Raw genomic sequence first — 23,187 nt, 5'->3', positions numbered from 1 at the left:
CTTTTGGAAGGCATTTTTCCCTTCCTTTTCCCTATGCTCATTACTTGCTATAATGTCTGTGATCGTTGTTGTTTGAAAATCTTGTATAAGTATCTAAATGCGTACTCAGGCATTAATGATAAGAACAGTGCAGTATGGTGAACTATTCCTTAGTCTAGTCTTTGTTAGACTTCATTTATTTCATGTTTTCATGTTTGTCAGACTCAGTTCAGATATTACAGTTTTGAGCCACAAGCAAAATTGGTGCACAAGTTGCAGTTAAAAATTTGATGATGTAACCATTATCAATACCTTTGCACAACCAACAGATAGAACAAAGAACAACAGCATTTAGTATAATTTGGTTGGTCCTCATTTAAATCATTTCATTCCATGGATATAGTGTTATTTTAATAAATAAGGAGCAAAAGTTCATGGATTTGGGGGGTTATTTAGTGATATTAGTTTTTCCTTTCTGTATGGCTGACTATAATCGACTTATGGGGAATATATGTTAAATTTCAGATGCATTTTATAGCTTTGTAGTCATATCTAGGCAAAATGGCTTTTTTTTCTATTAAAATTCTTTAAATGCTGCCCATTTCAAACGATTCAAGAAGCTTCTGAATGTTTTTGGACATCAAGTGGGGTTTCATGGGGAATTGGTTTTACCCCAGTAGAGGCAGCGTTTGCTCTCACGTCTGTGCACAGGATTATGTAATGCGAGAGAAAACACTCTTGTTTTCTTAAGATTAAAAGAATAAAACTACATAATACATATAAAGACAATAGTTAAGAGAATTACTGGAAAAGATACAGTTCCAAGAATGATTTTGAAGGTATATATATTTATTTTTGTTTTAAAACTGCATTTTAAAATAATACCATTGGTAGGTTAGGGCGCAGTAAAGGTTTTTCATATGTTGTAATGTTCTAGTATGCTGGTCCTCCCTCTTCTGTAAGTATACACACAAACACACGGCACTCACACATACAAACACACATGTACACACGTATGCAAACACACAATTGGGTATAGATGCTATATCCACATGCATTCAGGACTAAGTATGTAAATGTTATATGCAATAAACATAATGGAGAGCTCCAAAATTTATGCTTTCCATGTTAATGGCACATTTAAAGAGAATAAACATCAGCATGACTATAACATGAGCCTTTTCAAATAAAAGTATTTACATCTTTATCTTGTGCATAAATAATTTAAGGGTTCATTAGAGATTTTAAAGCATATGGGTTTTTTTTTAAGCACTTTCTGTCCTACTCTATACTAAACATTTCAATGGACTGCTTCATTTTATTAACAAATCTCTCATTCTTATGTATTTTTACTGTACACAGTTAAATGCTTCTTAAACAAAAATAATACAGGTCAGTCATTTTAAGTAGACGAATGATACCCATTACACTAAATAAAACCTTAAGTTAAATTATGGACCATGGTAACAGGTTGAATGTTTTGCATCAAGCCACGGTTGAGGCAGGCACAAGAAAAATGATGTAATGATGGTTCCCCTTCTCAGGCAATACCGAAAATCGTTCCTAGAGGGGAGGCAGCAGTGCGCTGGCAGGACAGTCTGTCACAGTGGGGGTCTCATCACTAACCTATGCACAAGTAAATGAGCAATAGTGAAGGAAAATAATGCAATAAAATCATCTTTATGGCTGTCTATAAGTACATGGAGGTTCTAAGTAAAATATCTATGGACTGACTTGTTGAATAATTAGGGAAAAGATTTAATTGTCTTCCTTCCTGAGTAGCCTGTTTCCCTCAGCTGTACCCATGACACTTTTTAACAGGTTGGATGTTGACAGGTTACATTTACATAATCTCTACAGGAATGGGGAAGGGGGCATTGTTAATTTTGCATTGATCAATGTAAAAGAAAAAAAAACTACGTGATAAGCAGATAAAATCATTGGCAATGTTTAAGAGTTCAGGTAGACAGAGTTAATGATCCCTCCACTCTAGAGGAAAGCAGCAGTTAATATTCCCTCTGTTCCTATTTTTTTTAAATGGCGTAGGATTTTCAACACAAATTCTGATACCAGCATTCTCTTCCAGTTGAAAGATGTTTTTCAGACCTTCTTATAATTTAATGCCTTTTATTGTACTTAATGATATTGCTTCTTGACCAGTCTATAAACCACAGATAACCTGATTATATTAAATAGAGAAGCAATACAGCAAATGAACGCTTGAATTAAATCACAGAGTGTGGTAACAGGTTAAACGTGTCTGAGAGAGCCTTAGCAGCTGCAGATAGCAAGAAAAGTGATGTCATTATTTGTGATCCTATTTTCCTCCAGCAAATTTGAAAATTGTTTTCCTACAGGGGAAGCAGCAACAACTATATTTTTGATATAAATAAGAATGATTTGCTTTAGTATTTGCTTATAACACCTTTTTAAATTCCACGAGAATGTGAAATTAAATCCAATAGTTTAATTGAATGTAGCAGAAACGCATGTGTAGTTGACGCTTAAGGAATAACAAGGATCCTCCATAAGAAGTACATTTTTCTTTATATTTATACGTTCTTTCCCACGTCTGGAAAAGCCAATCAAGGATGAACAATGATGACTTCTATGCTGATGACTATTCAGGTCAGGAGGCTGAATAATATAGGAGTCTGAATGGCTTCGGCAGACATTCTGTTCTGAGTCCATGCTTTGTTACAGTTCTAACAAGGAATTCATTAATCTGTTGCTCTATCCTTTTCTTAGCCTTCACCAACAGTATCTCATCGCTCTTAAGGTATTCTAATGTTTTTAAAATGTCATTTTTGTAAAACGCTCTCTAAGTGAAATCCAATTCTTTAAACATGTGTTCAACCAGAGAAGCAGTATTCTAGAACTACATGGGGAAACATAACAGTAGACTATTTTGTACTTGGCCTTTGGGTATGGCTATAATAAACTAATATAATTGCCATCAAAGCCAAAATGGTGGCCTTGCCATGGCATCAACCCTTCTGGTTTTACAAGGAGGTTAAATAAAGGTTGAAAATGTTTTTTTATGACTATTTAAAAGACATAATAATATCCTCCTTATATATAACTAAGTTTGTATAATTTCTGTTATTTATGATCAAGTATAGTCTGGTGTATAAGTTTGTATGCTAATTAACTACTTCAGTCCCAAACTGTTGAATGGGAAATTTCAGAAATAAACAATATAAGCTTTCATTTTCCTGTTGTTCTGGGAGTATCAGGAAACTATACACTATCTTAATCCCTCCTGCCTAGAATATCAATCTCCCTTTGTTCAGCGTATTCATGCGGTATATGTCACAAACCTACCAGTCATCCTCTGGATTTGCAGACTATCTATTAAATATTGGATATTGATTATCACAATATCAGTGTGCTTGTATCCAAGCAACCCTTACTTTGCTTAATTATCTCAAAAATCAAAAGTAATAATGCAGGCAATCCATATAAGCCAATAAAATCTGTTGAGGGCATCTTTAAAGTGAAAGATAAAAACCCTTAACACCTTTCAGTGTTGCTAAGATTGATGATAATGTAGAGTCATCCGCGTACAAAATCTGTGGTAGTTTTGCTATCAACTCTTACACTAAACAGTCTTAGTTACAGTGCATGCTAAGTTCTTAGTCTTTTATTCCACTCCATCTCATTAAATAAACATTGTATGATTTCACATTGTCACATGGAGAAGAATGAATATAGCACACTAAGCTATTCTGAGAGACTCGCACAAAGAGAAACACTGAATTCCCACAAATTTTAATGCAAGATATAAATTGTAAATTATATTGATAGTTTTCTGAATTTTTATTATTGTTATCCTCTTAATGTTCCTTGTTTATTTGTTGCTTTTTTCCTAAATATAAGGCTCACTACTGTCCATGATGTCAGATGTCTGCTAGAGATATTAGAATATATACACTTTAGATAAGAGGGGCTACTAGGTTGGGGTGATGGTCAGAGCATGTGCCAGGAGTCCTTGCATCCACATAAAAGCAAAGCATGGCATACATGCCTTTAACCAGAGTATTGTGAGGCAGAGACAGGCAGATCCAGAATCTCCCTTGCAACACTGAACTTCAAGTTCAGGGACAGTCTGTCTAAAAGGAATATGGCAGAGAGTGATAGAGAAGCTACCTGACACCACTTCTGCCATTCATGGGCATGTGCATTCCCCATATATATGCATACATCTGCACATACTACACACACACACACACATCAGGACCACCACCCAGAGAGAAACACACACACAAACACACATAATAAAAAGGGGATACTGAACAAATTCTTAATTTTGTAAACATGCATTTATGTCTGAGACATTTTATCAATTCCTAATAGGAAAATGTATGAGAAGTGAAAGCATTTCTAAAAATTACTGAGTTAGTGGGTACACATTTAGGTACATAGATAAATGGATTACTCTAACATCGTAAGCAATTTCTGTCATGACATTACTGAATTAGGAGGGCTTTACAGAGGAAGTCTGATGAGACAGTAGGTATAGGAAGTGATGCACACAGAAGGTAGCAGTCACAATATTGTTCACCATGTTTTCCTATTGTAATGTATCTGTGGCTCATGAGTCTGTGTCTTCAACTTTCAAGATGAGCCAATCAACCACAGACTTCCCATTCAACTGATGCCTGCTCTGCCTTCTCAATGGCAATAATCTTGGGTAACTTCCAAAGACTGAATCACTACTAGACATAAAAGGTCAAATTAAATATAAATGAAGTACAGTTTTCCCACTTCATTGATTTTGTTTTTATTGTTTTTATTGATTTTATTTTTCTCTCCTCCTCCCTTTCTCTTCCCTCCCCTTCAACCCTCTCACATGGTTCCCATGTTCCCAATTTACTCAGGAGATCTTGTCTTTTTCTACTTCCCATGTAGATTAGATCCTTGTATGTCTCTCTTAGAGTCCTCATTGTTGTCTAGGTTCTCTGGGATTGTGATTTGTAGGCTGATTTTCGTTGCTTTATGTTTAAAAACCATTTATGAGTGAGTACATGTGATAATTGTCTTTCTGGGTCTGAGTTACCTCACTGCATTCATTTGCCTGCAAATTTCAAGATGCTATTATTTTTTTCTGCTGTGTAGTACTCCATTTTGTAAATGTACCACATTTTCCTTATCCTTATCTTCAGTTGAGGGGCATTTAGGTTATTTCCACGTTCTGGCTATGACAAACAATGCTTCTGTGAACATAGCTGAGCACATGTCCTTGTGGTACAATTGAGCATCCTTTGGATATATACCCAAATGTCATATGGCTGGGCCTTGAGGAAGGTTGTTTCCTAATTTTCTGAGAAATTGCTAATAAAAAAAATGGAGTAGAGACCTAAACAGGGAACTCTCAACAGAGGAATCTAAAATGGTTACAGACACTTAAGGAAATGCTCAACATCCTTAGTCATCAGAGAAATGCAAATCAAAACAACTCTGAGATTCTGTCTTACACCTGTAGGAATGGCCAAGATCAAAAACAGTGATGACAATTTTGCTGGAGAGGTTGTGGGGTAAAGGAAACACTTGGCATTTCTGGTGGAGTGCAAGCTGGTACAGCCCCTTTGGATGTCCGTGTGGCGATTTCTCATACACCATTCTTACTTCTTTTCTCAGCCCAACATTACCAACTAATGTGTCATGTCAGCAACACATACATGGAAGAAGTGTCCAAGTTCTTTTGATTCATTTTCAATACTAGTATTTCTTAACCTCATAATTAATAATAATATACACTATTTTGTTTTTAATTTTCATTATTGCCCCTGATACAGTTCTCCGTTAGATGGTTCACCCGTAGCTGCCTGTCTTCCTATCCATGACAAAGAGCATGCAGTTGCTCTTGCCAAACTCATGCTTGGTTAAGTCATTACCTTGTTTAGGTGTCAAGGGTTGTGTTTTCTAGGTAAGAAGTTAGTAAACAAGTGTTCCCCCCAGATGGGACCACAAAGACAAACCAGAGAACGTTTAGGATTAACTTCAGGAATATAAGAGAGAGGTTACTGACCAACGTGTAGATGACACCAATGTAGCCACAACATTGAAAATATACACTCGCATTTGATATGCAACCTCATAATTATGTTCTGCATTATACATGCAGATACACCTGAAATTAAAGATTAGTCTGTACAGAAAAGTTATATATATCATATATAGGCTGACAGAAAGTCTTTGAAATTTTTGTAAAAAGGTTATGCTTTAATTGAAAGATACTTTTTCAAAATTCCTGATGGGAAGATTGCCTAGTTATTTCGGAAACACACATTAGCCTAAGGACTTAACATAAATTAACTCATTGACTCTTCACAGTAACCTTAATTGGTACTTATATTAAGGAAACTTAAAATCAAATAGGTTAATTAACTAAACCCAACTCACACAGTAGATAGTAGTAGTAAAGTGGGGTTCTATACAGTCACAGCTGAGACCAGAATTTGAGCTTTTAAACATACTCTGCTTCATATTAAGTGTTAATAATTGCCTATCTGCTGCATGCCCTTCATAGTGACTGCTACTTCACACTAAGGGTCAATAATTGCCTATCTGTCTCATGCCTGCTATAGTGATTGCTTCAACCACACAATTCTAGCAGATGCATTGGCCATGTTCTGAAATTTATAACTAGATTTCTTATTCTTCATTTTTGGTTCACAAGGCAAAAGAAATTGATATGGACCATCAACCTACCACATGAAAGCTAAAACCATTGTCTGAAAAGATAAGCTGGGTCAATTTAACTCTCACTTTGTGACCCAGAAAACAATGGTTTGGTTCATTTCTTTATTTCTTAACATACTTTTGTAACTGTTGTTCATCTCTCAGCAAAACCAAGTCAGTCTCTATTTGGTATCATAAAATCAGCTCAAATTGAAAGAAAGACCCACATTAATTAAGGGGTTTTCTGTATAAAGTCTGTAAAGAATATATTTAGTTTAATTTTGCCAGTGATGGTTAACTAAATGTATTCCTTGTAGATGTTTAAATTGACTCTGCTTTTTAGCATATACTTAATACTTTGAATTATTTCCCTCCTTCATCTTTTATCTTCATAAACTGAATGGTATATTCACAAGCACATAAAATAACAGTGCTTACAAATAAATATTGATGGTACAAAACTTTTATAAATATTGAAAATAATTAGAATAGATTATAGAACAGTCAAATATGTCTTTTATATTATTGAATTTAGAATTGTTAGTATGTTGAATTATTTACTCCATTAAATGTAAAGTAACAAACCAGCCAAAAAAATCTGAGTTATTAATAAGATGTTGGATTTAGCTACCACCCCCTTTCTTTTTCAATATTGACCACTCATAGACTTATTTAAAATGGAACTGTTTTTGTTTACCTAGGGGTAACCTTCATCTCAACAAATACTGTCACAAATCATCTTTTCAGTTGTCATCTCAGTATTTGGTTAACAAACTTCAAAAGTCCATCAAAATTCATGTCTTATGAAACGTATAAAAAGTCTGTTCTGTAATTTGATGCCCCTATTTTTACTAGTTTAATGGGCCCAACCAGGAATGTCCTTTGTCTAGTAAACTATGTTTATCCTTTTCATCTATCAAATGTCACTCTAAGATAATGCTTAGTGGGAAAAATCAGACGTGCTTTTGATTTAATAGTAATTCCTAGAGCATTTTCATTCTCATAGTTATGCTGGCTGCTTTCATTTAGATATAATACTTTAAAAAATTTATGCTAAAAATTTTTATGCTCTATAATTTTACTGCATGAGTTTATTTATTTATTTATTTGGTTTTTCGAGACAGGGTTTCTCTGTAGCTTTGGAGCCTGTCCTGGAACTAGCTCTTGTAGACCAGGCTGGCCTCGAACTCACAGAGATCCGCCTGCTTCTGCCTCCCGAGTGCTGGGATTAAAGGCGTGCGCCACCGCCGCCCGGCTACTGCATGAGTTTATAGCTAAGCTTTTTCTACCTGTGTTATCTCTAATCTCTCAGTTCTAAGATACTTATTAACATGTTTCTATCTTTTGTTAGGAGGATAGGTGCAGAATTGTTATAAATGCATATCCAGTTCAGCAAAATGAGTGTTTACTCATTTGTTCAAGTGAAAGGTATCAACATTACTGGATTAACTGCTTCAAGTTGGACTTAAGCTGAAGTATTTAAGCAGTTATGATAAGACAGTGTGAAAGACTGAAGTAATTAAAGTGGTGTGTCTTAGAAATTAATTATTCCTCCATTGTCCAGAAGACTATAGCTCATAGTGGATTCCTAACTCAAAAAAGATATCTAGTATGTCAGTTTTGGCTTCCCTTTCTCGTCATCCCTCATTCCTAGCCACTCCCTGCCTATACACATGCTTCCCAGTTTTCCAAATACTGAATGTTCTCATGCAGAAAGCCCAAAGTATTTTCAAAACTCACTTTGGATGGCATCCTTATTAACAGGTGTCACAAGTATAAATTCCTGAAATTACAAAATAGATTTTTGCTTTCCCACTTGTTCTCAAGTTAAGCAGGGAATTTCATCTTGTATAGACTTATCTGAACCAAATTTCCTTTTTGCTTGTAAACCAAGAAAGACAGATGATAGCTGGCTGATTTTTCTCTAATTGTGAATAGAAATCTGAGAGCCAAAAACAAAGGGAGGGGGACTGATGACTTTATTGTTGAGTATTCCTTTAGAAATAAAAAAAATCAGCATATTAAAGTATTGGATACTGTTATAACCAGATTACTTTCCAAAACACAGGTAAGATATGATTAATCTTTAAAATGTTTAACTGAACAGAATAGAGGGCCACTACGGGTTCTCTGTGAGAGAAGGATGGTACACACATGAAGTACCACTCATCTTGCCTCTTGTTTTGGAATATTCACTCTTTTTCATTTTCAGAATTCAACACTTTCAGAATTAGTTTTCTGATTTTGTTTTCACTGTGTGTTATTTTGCCGCATTGAATTTAATCATGAACAATTGGTACTATGGCAGTTTCTGCACATAAAGGTTTACTGATCAACTGCCTTGTCCACTTCTTTGTTCCTCTCTTCATAATGCAGTGTGACTATTTTTGAAGTGGCTAAGCTCTTTTCCTCAAGTAAGTACTGAAAAAATGCATCACTTTTTGGAGTGGTCCTAGCAGCTGTTTTCTAAATGCAACATTTAATACAGAGAATGTCTTATTATTCATACTCTTATTTATAAGTGTTATGTATTCTGCTCTTTTGAAGTACAAACGACTTAAAGGTAAGAATTCTATTTCTTTTTGAGTCTAACCGACAAAGCATGTCCCTTCATATCTGGTGATGAAGATATGATAATAGATGACAGAGAAGGGAAAGAACATGGAGTAAGGAAGAGAAGTGGATGGAGATAATGTCAAGCAATCAAGAAGATAGAGCACATCTCTTCCCAGACACAGTTCTTACAAAGCAGCTAAAAACTTAGGAAAATTCTGCTACGACTCCATTTTATGCCATTAGATTTGAACTAAAATAATCTCCTATTCTTCAACCTGATAATATTCAGCGGTTTGATAGCAGCTTTCAGAAAACTGAATAGTTTTTTTTTCCTTTTTTGTTATTAAAAAAGCCACATATTTTTAGCATCCCAAGCCTAGCATTTAAGTAAAGCACATTGAATTATCAAGTTCTTCAGATAGCTACAAAAATTTAGAACGAAAATTAGATCTTAAAACATTTTTATAATGTTGACTAAGGAACAACAGAATAACAATTTAAACATTTTGCTGTTCCTGGGCTTTCTTTGTTCATTACTGTGTTGATAAAAGGAATCAAAATTGTAGAAATACCGTATTAAAATTATCTAGGACAGCTTTAAGATAAGAGTTTCATAGAATATTTCTAATGAATCAACTTCTGGGGGAATAAGCTCCAAAAATAGCGTTTCAACAACATAATATTTCCTCTTTTATGCTTGATGTAAATTTCATGTTTCATTATATCAATTTCTAGAATTAACTGCTGTTTTAAATCAAATAAAAGGTCTTATGAAATCATAACAATTAATTTAATGTCAATTATGAGTCAAGATAATTTATTTAGTACATTTTAATGTTCATCTTTTTCCCTCTCGTTTTTTGTAACTAATATTTTGTTTCAGTAATTACAAATGTACACATTTAGAACCTGTGAAATCACTAGTGTGTAAAGTTAAAAATGATATCTTGAAAAGTCAAAATAACTTTATTATTTAGATGTCAGTTATATGTTAAAGTAAAAAAATAGATAATCTTTGGAAAATGTTTATTAATATAAATGCTATTTTTAATGGAGATTTGTTAAAACACCAGATAAGAAGTTAATAATAAAAGAGGTGGCAAACACTTACTACTGATATTTGTGTCTACCACAAAGGGATAATAGGAGTTATTTGTGTCTGTGTATCTCTTTCACAAAAATATTTAATAATATCTACATTGAAACTATGGCTTATTTTATTCGATTATTTAAAATATTTTTTCATGGAAAATTGTATAAATGTTTATGTCCTATTTAAATTTTATATCACCAATATAATATTTGGTCTTAACTTTGGTACTTCACTTTCTTTCAAATTCTGCAGTTATGAAAACACCAGTACAACACAGGGTTACTGAGTTATTTTTAGACAACTAATTCTCTAAATATGTATTCAGCAAAGTAGGGGGAGAATATTTAATGTATAATGTTGTAGAATTTATGTGTTCACTTATCTTCTTATATTGAAAAACTCATAACTATCACTCACTCTCCATCTCTGTCAGATGCTATTGCACCCAAAGCACATTGGCTTAGAATTAAAAACTAAATAAAATTTTAGCTCAAAGTCAAATTATATACATTTTTGTAGAGTGCTGGTGATTGTAAGGGTCTAGTAGGGCATACTGACTGATGTCTCTTAGAGTAACTGAACAAGAGTATGACAAGAACTGCCATGATGCTCAGGTGCAGCAGAACAACACTGAAGTATGTTTCAGGGAGAATATTGTTACTCATTCACAAATGAAGAGTGAAAATATAAAAAGTGTATTATTCTATATTTTAATCACTGTATATCAGAGCATTGGAATCTTTGAGCTGTTTATTATAACTTACCTATGACAAACAGTTGCAATTGCCTTCTGTTTTGGCTTTCATGTGAAATGAAACTTAGGACATGCTAAAAAAAATCTGAATACTTCTTTCTGTTCTGGGATGAAAATGCATTTTGTATTTCCTCTGGGAAAATTGTTTGCACGAAGAAACTCACTGCACTTCAAGGAGGAAGTGAGGATGTCTGTATATGTGTTCTCCAGAGATATTAGCCTATACTTTTTTTTTGTTGAGTTTTTGTCTTGTTTTAGTATCAGGGTAATACCGGCTTCAAGGAAAGAGTTGGGAAGGGTTCCTTCATTTTTTATTTTATGTAATAATTTCAGGAATTTTACTGTTAGTTTTTCTTTGAAAACTTGGTAGAATTCAGCATTGAATCTATCTGGTCTCAGAGCTTTGTTTTTAGTATGTTTTAAATTACTGCTTCTATCTCAATATATCTTATGGGTTTATTTAAATTATTTATTTCATCTTGATTTAGTATTTGTGTACCAAATACAGCTAAAAATTCCTTCATTTCTTTTAGACTTTCCAATTTCATGGAACATAAATTTTTAAAAGAATGTCCCAATAGTCTCTAAATTTCTTTGGTGTCTGTTGTAATGTCTCATTTTTCATCTCTGCTTTTATTAATTAGGCTCCTCTTCCATTATTTTGTTTATTTACTAAAAGCTTTGTCAGTTTTGCTAATATTTTAAAAAACTATCCAACTATTTGTATAATTGATTCTTTATAATGGGCCAAAAAGAAATAAAATCTTTATATTTAGCTAGATGCGACATCGGCTCAGTAGATGAAGTCATTCAAGTTGAAACAATGAATGTGGAACTAAGAAGAATTGCAAAAAAACTTTCTCACTGTTAATGTCAGTAAAAGTTTTTTGCCTCCCATTCTTCTAAAAAATTTAAAATTTTATTTCTCTTTATGATTTTGGAAAGATGAAGTTTGCTAAATATTCAAGGCAGCTGGCAATATGTCACTCTAGTTTTAATCATTGTTTAGTCCAATAAAATACTCCTTAAGTTTTCTTCATTCTACAGCACACCTTTTATGCTTTGTTATTTGGAAGATATTGCTGCTTCTTACTCTTTAGCATGTGTTAAGTAAAACAAAAAATATAGTAAGTAAATAGTGACCTATCTAGACACAAAATCTTAGCCTCAGATTTTTATCTATACTGAATTCTTTTTTATCTCACTCTTTTTCATTAACAATAATTTTAAATTTTTAAAGAGAATTCCATACAATGTATTTAAATAATGCTCACCCTCACTCAACTTCTTCCAGATCCACTCCCCACTCCCACTCAACTCTGTGTCCAATTTGTAGTGTCCAAATATTCTTGTCTAGTGGTATTCCACTAAAGCTTGGCTGACAGCCAGACACTTAAAGAAACCACTCTAGGCAGCTATCAATTGCCCCCCTTCCCTCTTCATGCTGGGTTTGTTCTTCCTTGAGCTTAAATGGATCTTGCGTGTGTTATCACAATTGCTTTGAGTGCACATGCGCAATTTCCCTATCTTGTCTAAAATACTGCTTGTAATCCTATGCCACCATGTTCTTACGATTATTCTGCTCCATTTTCCTCCTGGAGGAACAGAGCTTGATAGAGCTGTCGCATTCAGAACTGAGCATTCCACGATGCCTTTTCCTCTTCTAAATAGTTTGCTATGGGTTTCTGTGTTACTTGTCATCTAGTACGAAAAGAAGCTTCTCGTATGAATTTTGGGAGATGCAATAACTAATGCAATTACTCAAGACATGTTAAAAACTACTAGCTTGATTTTTACATGTTCTATTAGGTAACTTCAGCAATCAGGCCTTTTTTATTTATCCCTCTTGTGTATTTAGCATCAAAATGCCAAAAGGAGAGCATTATTACTTTTATACGGGTGAATAGAATGTAGTTCAGACATCTGTATTTAGGATCATTATAAACTTAAATTGAAATCCATCAAATGATTTAGTATTACCCTTTGACAAATAAGGACGAGTACTATTTTCTAAATTGTTAGAAGTGGATAATATTTAATTGAAAACATATTATTACTACTCACATTTTTCAATAAATGTTTGTGACTCTGAGATCCATTTATCCTCATTAATTTAACAAGTATATTCAGCACTCTCATCTAAAGGGGTAGGTCTCATATTCTAGTCATTAGAATTACATATTTTGCTGCAATGTTGGAGTATATTTTTTGATTCATCATCTACAAACCTCGAGTTAGTGTTTCAGTAGTTAAGGGTTAAGGCTTAAAACTTTTCAGCTGTAGCACTTTATAGGTGATGCTATAGTTGTTATTTCTTATATCACACTTAGAGAATTGATAACATTTCTAAATTTTGCAGCAGACCTTCTAAATTTATATTTGAACACAAAATAATGCATTTTAAAACGTAAGTTTTTTTATTAAAAATTTCTGCCTCCTCCCTGCCTCCCATTTACTCCCCTCCCCCCTCTACTCCCCCTCCCTCTCCTGTCCAAAGAGAAGTAAGGGTTCCTAGCCTGTGGGAAGTTCAAGCTCCTCCGGATGGAGATAGAGACAGAGCCACACATTGGTGCACCGGACTGAGCTCCCAAGGCCCAAATGAGGAGCAGGAGGAGGGAGAACATGAGCAAGGAAGTCTGGACTGCGAGGGGTGCTCCTATCCACTGAGATGGTGAGGCTGATCTAATCGGAGCTTACTAAAACTTAAGTTTTAAGGGAGATACATAGTCAGGTATTGAAATCTTTTAGAATGAGAACTTTAAGCATGTTCTGGACAATATCTTCAAAATTTCATTTTGATGCCAGTTGTAGTGGTATATGTCTTTAAGTGCATCTCTATGAGTTCTAGGCCAGCTCGATCTATTCAGCAAGTCCCAGGCCAGCCAAGTATGCATAGTGAGACCCTGTCTCAAAAAAATAAAAGAAATTTAGAAAAAAACATGAGAAACACATTTCTGCTATTGTTTTATTAATAAAGGTGTTATATAAAAATGTAGTAAAATAGAGGATTATCATATTGATTTGACACTAAATGATTTGATTTTTTAAAGAAGATAACACCAAGTTATCTGAGAGGATTAAAAAAATTCATTATGAAAACTATTGAAGCAAAAAAGATTTTAACTCAAAATACAGATAGCCATTCTTGAAACTGTTGTTTTGGATTTGAAAACTTTCAAAGCAAGTTCCTCAGGGAAAGAAAATGCCTGTGGGGACTCATCATATCTTCATTAGGCTAAAACAAATAAGCAAACAGCTTGCATCAGTGGAAGAACTTAGGAACTGTCTTTCCCTCAGAAATTCCCCTGCGAACCATACCTTAGTACTTCGTCCAGAATTTCCATATGTGAATACCACTGCTGAATTAAGACCCATACATGATAAGAGAGCATAAGTCAGTAACTTGAAGGGAGTGATTTGTATTTTTTCTTTTTTTGACTGTTACCTATTCATATGAATAACTATTCACTGGAGCATAGAAAAAAGTAAGCAGAAATATTCCAATATTGAAAGGAAACCGAATTCTTCCTTATACTGGCCATGTAGAAAGCGAGGAAATGGATGTATCATTCATGGATAACTGTTTCAGAGATTCATATTGTCCACATTCACATTGTGAGTCTTTGTATTAATTGCCATCTACTGCAGAAAAACATTTCTCTGAAGAAGACTGAAAACTGAGTAATATTTATTTCGAAGCTAGCATAATAGTATGCCCACTCAGCAAATTAATAGCAATTTGTGCTCCCCTGGGGCCTATGTTTTCCACAGTCATAGATTCGTAGACAAATTCTCAGAGCTAGGCATGGACTTTCTCCTGCAGGTCAGGCCTTAATTTTAATAAGAAAGTAGATGTTTACCCCCATAACATTCATGAACTTTGCATCCAAGGAAATGTATTAGCAGGCAGGTCACAGAATTCCCAGCTGGGTGAGACTGTTGTTAACTTTTCTCTACCTGTCAGCCTGCATACCAGCTTCCCTTACTCTGAAAGCTAGGCAGCCATAGAGGAAGCATGCAAGTTGGTAACAGCCTGATTTTTTTCATATTTTGTGATCAAAGTGAGCGGTGTTTTCAGCAATAGATTCTTACCATTAATCTCTGGTGGACATTCAAGAACAAATGTCAATATTCTAGATTGTTTTTGAAGTGTCTGGAGCCTCCGTGACTAATAGATCCAGCAAATGTGCTCTTTTATATGGCAACTAAAGTGTTTGGGCAGTGCTCAGTCTTAATCGTGACACCTGTATCACACACCCTCCCACCAAGTGTCAGGGAACTTGTTGAAGAGAGAATGGAATTAGTGTAAGAGCCTGGGGTTAGGCAGGACTGACTTCTCATCATGACAGCACATACGTGAGCACTCATGTACTCATAGCAGCTGAGATTGTGAGCACAGGATGAAGTCTCCAAACATTCCAGCACTGATGAGGAAGTAGCACATAAGCCCTAGACCCCCTGCTAAGGAGTTATCCACAGTTGATGACTGCTAAGGGAGAGGGTGCCAGTTTTCTTGCAGGGTGTGGCCCTTGGTAGGTTGAACATGCTTCATTGGATGACTCCAAAATCATGAGCTCATAAGTTAGATTCAGCAGATTTTATACAAAAGAAAGAGGAGGGAAGGAAGGGAGGGAGAGAGAGAGAGAGAGAGAGAGAGAGAGAGAGAGAGAGAGAGAGAGAAGTAAGCTAGACATGATGTTGAGAAGGGGTTGTTGGATGGGCACAAACTCTGTAGGGTTTGGCAGAGGATATGATGTGAATATTATCAAAATACATTGTGTACATGCAAGAAATTCTCAAAGAATAAAAAACTTGTCTTCAAACAGCAAGGAAAATTAAATTTATATATTGAACTCATTGCATTGCTAAATGAAGTAATATTTATAAAATCAAGTAATTCTCTACTTGATTATTGAAATAATTATGATACATTTATCTTTTAGACTGTATTTTATATTAATTGAGCACTGTTATGTCCCAGTCCATTGTAAAACTATTGAAAATCCATTGCAAAATTTTGCTACGATATGTAACAGAAGTATAAATTTTAATGATGAATAAATCAAATAGTTATTTTAGGGTGGCTATCAGCCAGAAATATTCTCCTAGTTGTCAATAAGCAGACTAGATAATAAAGCTTTAGAAAGCAAAACTAAATTACAGATTGATCTCCATATGTAAATAAGTAGATATGTAAGAAAGTGTTAGTGGCATTTGAAACAAACAGGGCAATACATGAAAACATTAAATAGTTTAGCCAAGCAGTTGGATGTGGCCAGAATCTTGTGTAAACTTCAGCTGAGGTAAAGGAGGAAATGGTTTGCTAGACGATTAACAGGATACCTTTTCGGTAGTACCTTAGCCTCTGTGAATTTCTCCATGGCGCTGCATGGGGTGGGGGAGGGTTATATGCATAGTATTTGGCTCAGGCTTCTCTAAATGCAGCAAAGATTAGAAGAGAGATGCAAAATTGTGCCCACAGTATATTTGTGACGTAATCCTGGAAATAACATTCCATCATTTTTGCCATGTACTATTATTTATAAACAAGATTTTACACACAGCACATACTCAAGTAAAAGATATTACAAAGGACCCATATACTGCCGCATTGCTGGATACCATCTAAGAGCGCCTACCATGCTTGTCAATGTGTGCCTCAGCTGGAAGATGTTCAGATGGAATTTACTATGTTGGATATAGTTTATATCCTTTGTTTTTAGCTCTTATCACTTCAGTTATCTCTTCTATATATTTAACAAGCCAGAAGCCAGTGGGCCATTATTAATAATTGTTAATAACTATTAACTTCTCCCTTTGATCAATATCTAAGTGACCACCAAATTCTTTCCCTCAGTCATTTCTCCTCATTGTATTTTTTTTATTTTCACCCAATTATTTAATACTACTACTAATTTATTCTTGTCTTGAGCTATTTCCGGTTATTTCAGTTTTCACTCGCATGGTTCAATTCATTCAATCTCTGTTCACATAAAGGGTTCTTTCCCCTGCCAAACTAAGAAAATTTATAAATTATGTAGCTTATAGGCTTTCATTAGGGATCACAATAGAGCTTAGTAGTATAGTGTTTCTTTGCCATGCATAAAGCCTAAGTTTTTAATCCCCATTCATGGTAAAATTAAAATAAACAATAGATGAATAATTAAATAGCTTACATTATTTTAATACATTTAAGATATATTGATTATCTTTACTGTGGTGCATCACCATTAGATTCAAAATAAACTCTCTAGCCTTATTACAATCACATAATTTACATAATAATTATTTGACATTTTCTTACTTCATTTTAATCATATCTTATTCTATTAATGGACATTGGAAGACTCAATAATAAATCTCTTGTGACAAATCCCCCCCCAAAGAAATTACTGATTTAACCCTACCCTAATCATAATAGCTCTGAGTTTGACTTGGCTTCTCCTTGGCATAATGATATCTGTCCAATTCATAATCCAAAGAAACAAACATTATATGTTCCTAGCAATGAACAAGGCCTTTAAGCTCTAAATGAAAACTAAATAAATATACATTTTAGTGATACCACATTACTCATTCAAACTTTTTTAAAAAAAAATATTTATTTATTTATTTATTTATTTATTTATTAAGTATGCAATATTCTGTTTGTGTGGATGTCTGCAGGGCAGAAGAGGGCACCAGACCTCATTACTGATGGTTGTCAGCCACCATGTGGTTGCTCAGAATTAAACTCAGGACCTTTGGAAAAACAGGCAATGCTCTTAACCACTGAGCCATCTCTCCAGCCCCTCAAACTTATTTTTTTTTCTGTCAGCAAAACAAATATAATTAGGGTTTGTAGCATTGCTACCTGCATTAATAAATTATTTTGTTTCCATGGCAGTTTTGCTGATATCTACATTGTCTGAAAACTCTTAAGTGTAGTATTAATATGTGAATATGACCACAGGTTATGATATCAAGTTACCAATTTGGTTAAAAATAGGCTTTGGGGATGGACGATAGGTCATTCAGTAAATTTAATGCTTTGCAGCAAGATGACCTGAGCTCAGATTTCCAAACCAAATGTAAGAATCAGGGCACAGCAGCACAATTGTCGGCTCAGTGATGGCTAGAAGGGAGAACACAGCCTCCCTGGTGCTCACCGGCCAGCTAGCCTAGTCTATGGTATAAAGACAATGTCCAAACCAATGAGAAGCTTTGTCTTAAAAAGTGAACCCAAAATCTGGAGTTGTCCTTTGACTTCCACCTGCATGTTGTACATGGATACAACCACATAAACACATGTATCCATAAACACACACATACACACAAACACACACATTGTTTTTAAGTGGGATTCCATATTTTTTAATGGATTTTTGGAGGATAAACCATTAGTTTTCAAAAATAGTCAAGACCACAAAATATTGAGACTATAACACTATTTTATTAGACTAGTATGAGACGAACATACACGTGTGTTACTGTGTACTAAATACTTTTTGTGTTTTGGTTAGGGCTTCCATATGAATACAATCATCCATGAATAATATTCACTAGATAAAAGGTACTTGAGTATTTGCTATGAAACTTAGATCATATTTAATTTCTAAGTGTAGTTTTAAACATGTAAAGTTAGCTTTTATAAATTGTTTCTTTATATAATCATACTCATAGTAGAAGACATTAAACTCTTTAAAAATTCATAGTGAATCATGAAGCAATATTCCACATTTTTTGACTGACACCAGTAAACGTGACAGCATGTGGCAAGTCACTAAGACTCCATGACCTTATTTTTCTGTTTGCAGTGTTCAAGAGTCAGACTAGAAATCTATATTAATTTTTAAAAATTTTTAAAATTTATTTATTTTTAATTAAAAATTTCCACCTCCTCTCCTCCCATTTTCCTCCTCCTCCCTCATCCCCCTCCCCTCCCTCTCCAGTCCAAAGAGCAGTCAAGGTTCCCTGCCCTGTGGGAAGTCCAAGGTCCTCCCCACTTCATCCAGGTCTAGGAAGGTGAGCATCCAAACAGACTAGGCTCCCACAAAGCCAGTACATGCAGTAGAATCAAAACCCAGTGCCATTGCCCTTGGTTTCTCAGTCAGCCCTCCTTGTCAGCCACGTTCAGAGAGACCGGTTTGATCACATGCTATATCAGTCCCAGTTTAGCTAGCCTTGGTGAGCTCCCAGTAGATCAGCCCCACAGTCTCAGTGGGTGGGCGCACCCCTGGCGGTCCTGACTTTCTTGCTCATGTTCTCCCTTCTTCTGCTCCTCATTTGGACTTTGGGTGCTCAGTCCAGTGCTCCAATGTGGGTCTCTGTCTCTATCTCCATCCATCGCCAGATGAAGGTTCTATGGTGATATGCAAGATATTCATCAGTATGGCTATAGGAAAGGGCCATTTCAGGTTCCCTCTCCTCAGCTGCCCAAGGATCTAGCTGGGGACATCTCAATGGACACCTGGGAACACCTCTAGAGTCAAGACTCTTGCCAACCCTAAAATAGCACCCTTAATTAAGATATATACTTCCCTTCTCCCATATCCACCGTTTCTCCATCCCAACTTTCCCATTCCCCTACTCTCCCCATCCTCCTCTTCTCACTTTTTTCTCCCCATCTCCCCTTACCCCCACCCTATCCCCACCCCCCAGTTTCCAATTTTTGCCTGGCAATCTTGTCTCCTTCCATGTTGCCCTCCTATACACAAAGGATAAAGAAGCAGAGAAAGAAATCAGAGAAGCGTCACCTTTCACGATAGCCACAAATAGCATAAAATATCTTGGAGTAACTCTAACCAAGGAAGTGAAAGATCTATTTGGCAAGAACTTTAAGTCTTTGAAGAAAGAAATTAAAGAGGATACCAGAAAATGGAAGGATCTCTCTTGCTCTTGGATTGGGGGGATCAACATAGTAAAAATGGCAATTCTACCAAAAGCAATTTATAGATTCAATGCAATCCCCATCAAAATCCCAACAAAATTCTTCACAGACCTTGAGAGAATAATAATCAACTTTATATGGAAAAACAAAAAAAACCAGGATAGCTAAAACAATCCTATACAATAAAGGTACTTCCAGAGACATTACCATCCCTGACTCTAAAATCTATATTAATTTTAAACAATTCTTTAATTAAATGTTTTCAAGAAAAATACAATAACAATATAATCTTTTTATTATACATATTTTACATTTTAAAATAAAATAAGTATTCTGTAATTCAAAATTATTCAAAAATAAACCTGCCTGAATAGCGATTGTATGTTATTTGATAAAGTTTATACATAAATTATATTAAAAACACAAAACAAAAATTTACCCGAAAACAGAAACATTTATATTTTACAAATTTATCCAGCTTTTTCTTACATATAAAATATACATGAATTCTTCCCCAAAAGCTAATCATTATTTTATATATATAAGAGAATTATCAAGTGAATAAAATATATGATACACATGTAAAAGATTAGCTTAGCTATCTCATCATAGTACAAGCATATTTCAGCTTATTGTCTTCATCAATGAAACAAAAAAACATTTGATAAGAAACAAACAAAACATTTCCTTTCGATGAAGACTTCCATCCACAAGCGCTATTCTAGCTTTTCAGAGTGAAGAACTTCATAAACAATAGCTAATAGGATTATAACAGGATTATACTCTTTAGCCCGTGGCTTTAGGGTTTTTTTTTATTCTTTTTTATTTAAACAATTTAGTTAATTTTGAAATTCAATGATTGGCAAGTTCTAGAACTGGGGAGTCCTACACTGCATTTACTTCCAAAGGGATTTGCTTTGAAGCCAAAGCAGCTCAAACACAGTGGCTGTAATATTTTTTGCTGGAAAATAAGTTTATAAATACACTGTCCAAGGAAGGAAACAAGAACACTGGGATTGTGATACTTACTGCATTATGGCCACTTTTATAAAATTTCATCCAAACTCAGGAAATCTCATTAATGTGGTAGTTCCTTTATTTTGCTGCCGGATTTGTTGACAGATAGTAACTGGGTCACTGTATTGAAATACCCCATGTAAGCTCAGAATTCTCTGTGCTGGTTGTCATGACAACCATAGTGGTCGATTAAACAAGCTCAGAAATTGGGAACCTGGGCTTCTCAGAAGCTGTTAACTAGATGGAGACTAAAACACTGTCTTAATAATGTTAAATTGGGCAGAAACAAAAAAAAAATTTCTTTAAAGGCACCATTATGTAGTTCTTTGTGCATCATTAATAACTTAAACTTACAACATATAAAAAAGCAGATGCCTAAAACTCACTTTAGTGACTACAAAATGCAATTTTAATTTTAAGTCAACTCAAAGGACATAAAAGGGTGAAACAGCATTACAATGTTAAGTAACTCTGTTTCAGTTAATGCTATTATCAGTCAATACAAATGCGGTGGCTATAACTGTTTTGTATTTAGCTCTTTCTCTCTTTAAAGTGTTCTGTGCAATGAATGGCAGATGATGTCTGCAGATGGCACACAGAGGCATCTTGGCAGTCAGACAGGGCCTTTGCTGGCAGGTAGGTCCACAACCAGGTTTAGGAACAAGGAAATTAGTGAAGGGTTAGCTACTTTAAGAAAGAGAGTGGCGGGTTGAAACTGATAATGTGACATTATAGGTGTACTTTTTTCTCCTAAGGTTATATTCCATTTCTTTGACTTATACATCACTATTAACATAAAAATTGGAATGCAGTATTTTTTCATTCATTTTCTGTGATTTCTAAGATTTTGCTGAATTGGGGTAGGAGGAGAAGTTCTCTCCTTGACATGCATCTCTTTTAGATAGTAAGTGCCTTCTGTCCGCTGAAGGAAAGAAAAAAAGACAAGGTGAAGTAGACGAAAGAGATTTGCTCATCTGCCCTTGACGTAGGAGCTAATAAAATTGGTATATGTGATAAATGAAAGGATTATATTTAATTTTAGTCTTTTCATTTATATGGATATTAAAACTCAAGTCCACCTGCTTTCAGTAAAAATAAATAGACTATGGATATAGGCTCTTAAAACATGTTGAGGTATTTCAAGACTTTTACAAAAATCTGTTGCTGAAATTTAAAACCAGGGTTCATGTTAGCAATCTTTGACAGGAGAGCATAATAGATCATCTTACTACAGGAGGAGATTAACTCTATAGGATTAAGGAACTAATTAGGGACAGGTTTCAGTCTAAAGCCCCAAGGGAATGAAGCAGAGGCAATTCTTTATGCAATGTCAGGATGAGGTTCCTTCCAATCCCACATCCTGCCTCTGTGAAGTCAAACATGACACTCACAGTTTAATGTGATGTTCACTTAATATAAACATAACCAACTGTGTTGATTCCTTTGAGTTTAATTTCAATATTCCACATTTATTTTTGTTCACAGTGCTTGCTTGTAGCTAAGGTTTTAACAGATTACCATGTACATTAATTTTTGTTTCTGTTAAGTTTTGTTATATCCATGTTTGATATTTTATTACATTTAAGTCAATCAGCAACTTTAGAAAGATGAATGTAGATGAGTTGTTAACTATCACTGGATTATGTTTAAAAATAAACTTCTAAAACCAAAAATATAGTTTTTAAATTAGCTTACAATAATCTACTTTATGAAAGATTTTACTTTTCTACAATGGATATCACTGACACTAATGAATATAGTTGGTATTGATAAACTGTTAATTAAATTCAGGGACATCTGTCATTCTATTTTCTAGTTTGGGAACAAATATTGCTTTTGTTTTTGTTGTACGTCTATCGTGACTCTGATTAAAATTTTCAAGCAATTGGATTGAACAGTGTTACATATTTTTTTCTTCTACTATGGAGGGTTCAGTCTTAATGTGGACATCTATGTCACACCAACTCCCCCCAAGGCTCAGGGTTCATTGTGAACAATATGGTGCAGAGATTGTAAGAACTGGAAGTGGTGGGGTGGATGACTACACAGAAACATTTACTGGATACTTCAGGAAAGTTGCCCATACGGACTGCGGTAGTTATGACAAAAGGTTCAAGACACAAGCTCTAAGTATAAACAATCCACAGATTGGAGAGAGGAGGTAGTCCCAAATTTCCCTCAGCTCTTTGTATTTGATAGCTACTGTGAGAGGTTGTAGCCTATGGGAGGTAAAAT

The 23,187-nt window shown here is 34.7% G+C and overlaps 1 protein-coding gene across 1 annotated transcript in view; it reads left to right on the top strand.

Annotated features, from left to right (window-relative positions):
• Gpm6a (glycoprotein M6A) overlaps positions 1-23,187 on the top strand; it is a 238,496-nt gene that overhangs the window by 136,424 nt on the left and 78,885 nt on the right. The gene's annotated exons all lie outside the window — the stretch shown is intronic.

Source organism: Arvicola amphibius, chromosome 4 (genome assembly GCF_903992535.2).
Source record: "Arvicola amphibius chromosome 4, mArvAmp1.2, whole genome shotgun sequence".
NCBI lineage: Eukaryota > Metazoa > Chordata > Mammalia > Rodentia > Cricetidae > Arvicola > Arvicola amphibius.
The sequence above is the reverse complement of the archived record's forward strand: the minus strand, read 5'-3'. Positions and strand labels throughout refer to the sequence as shown.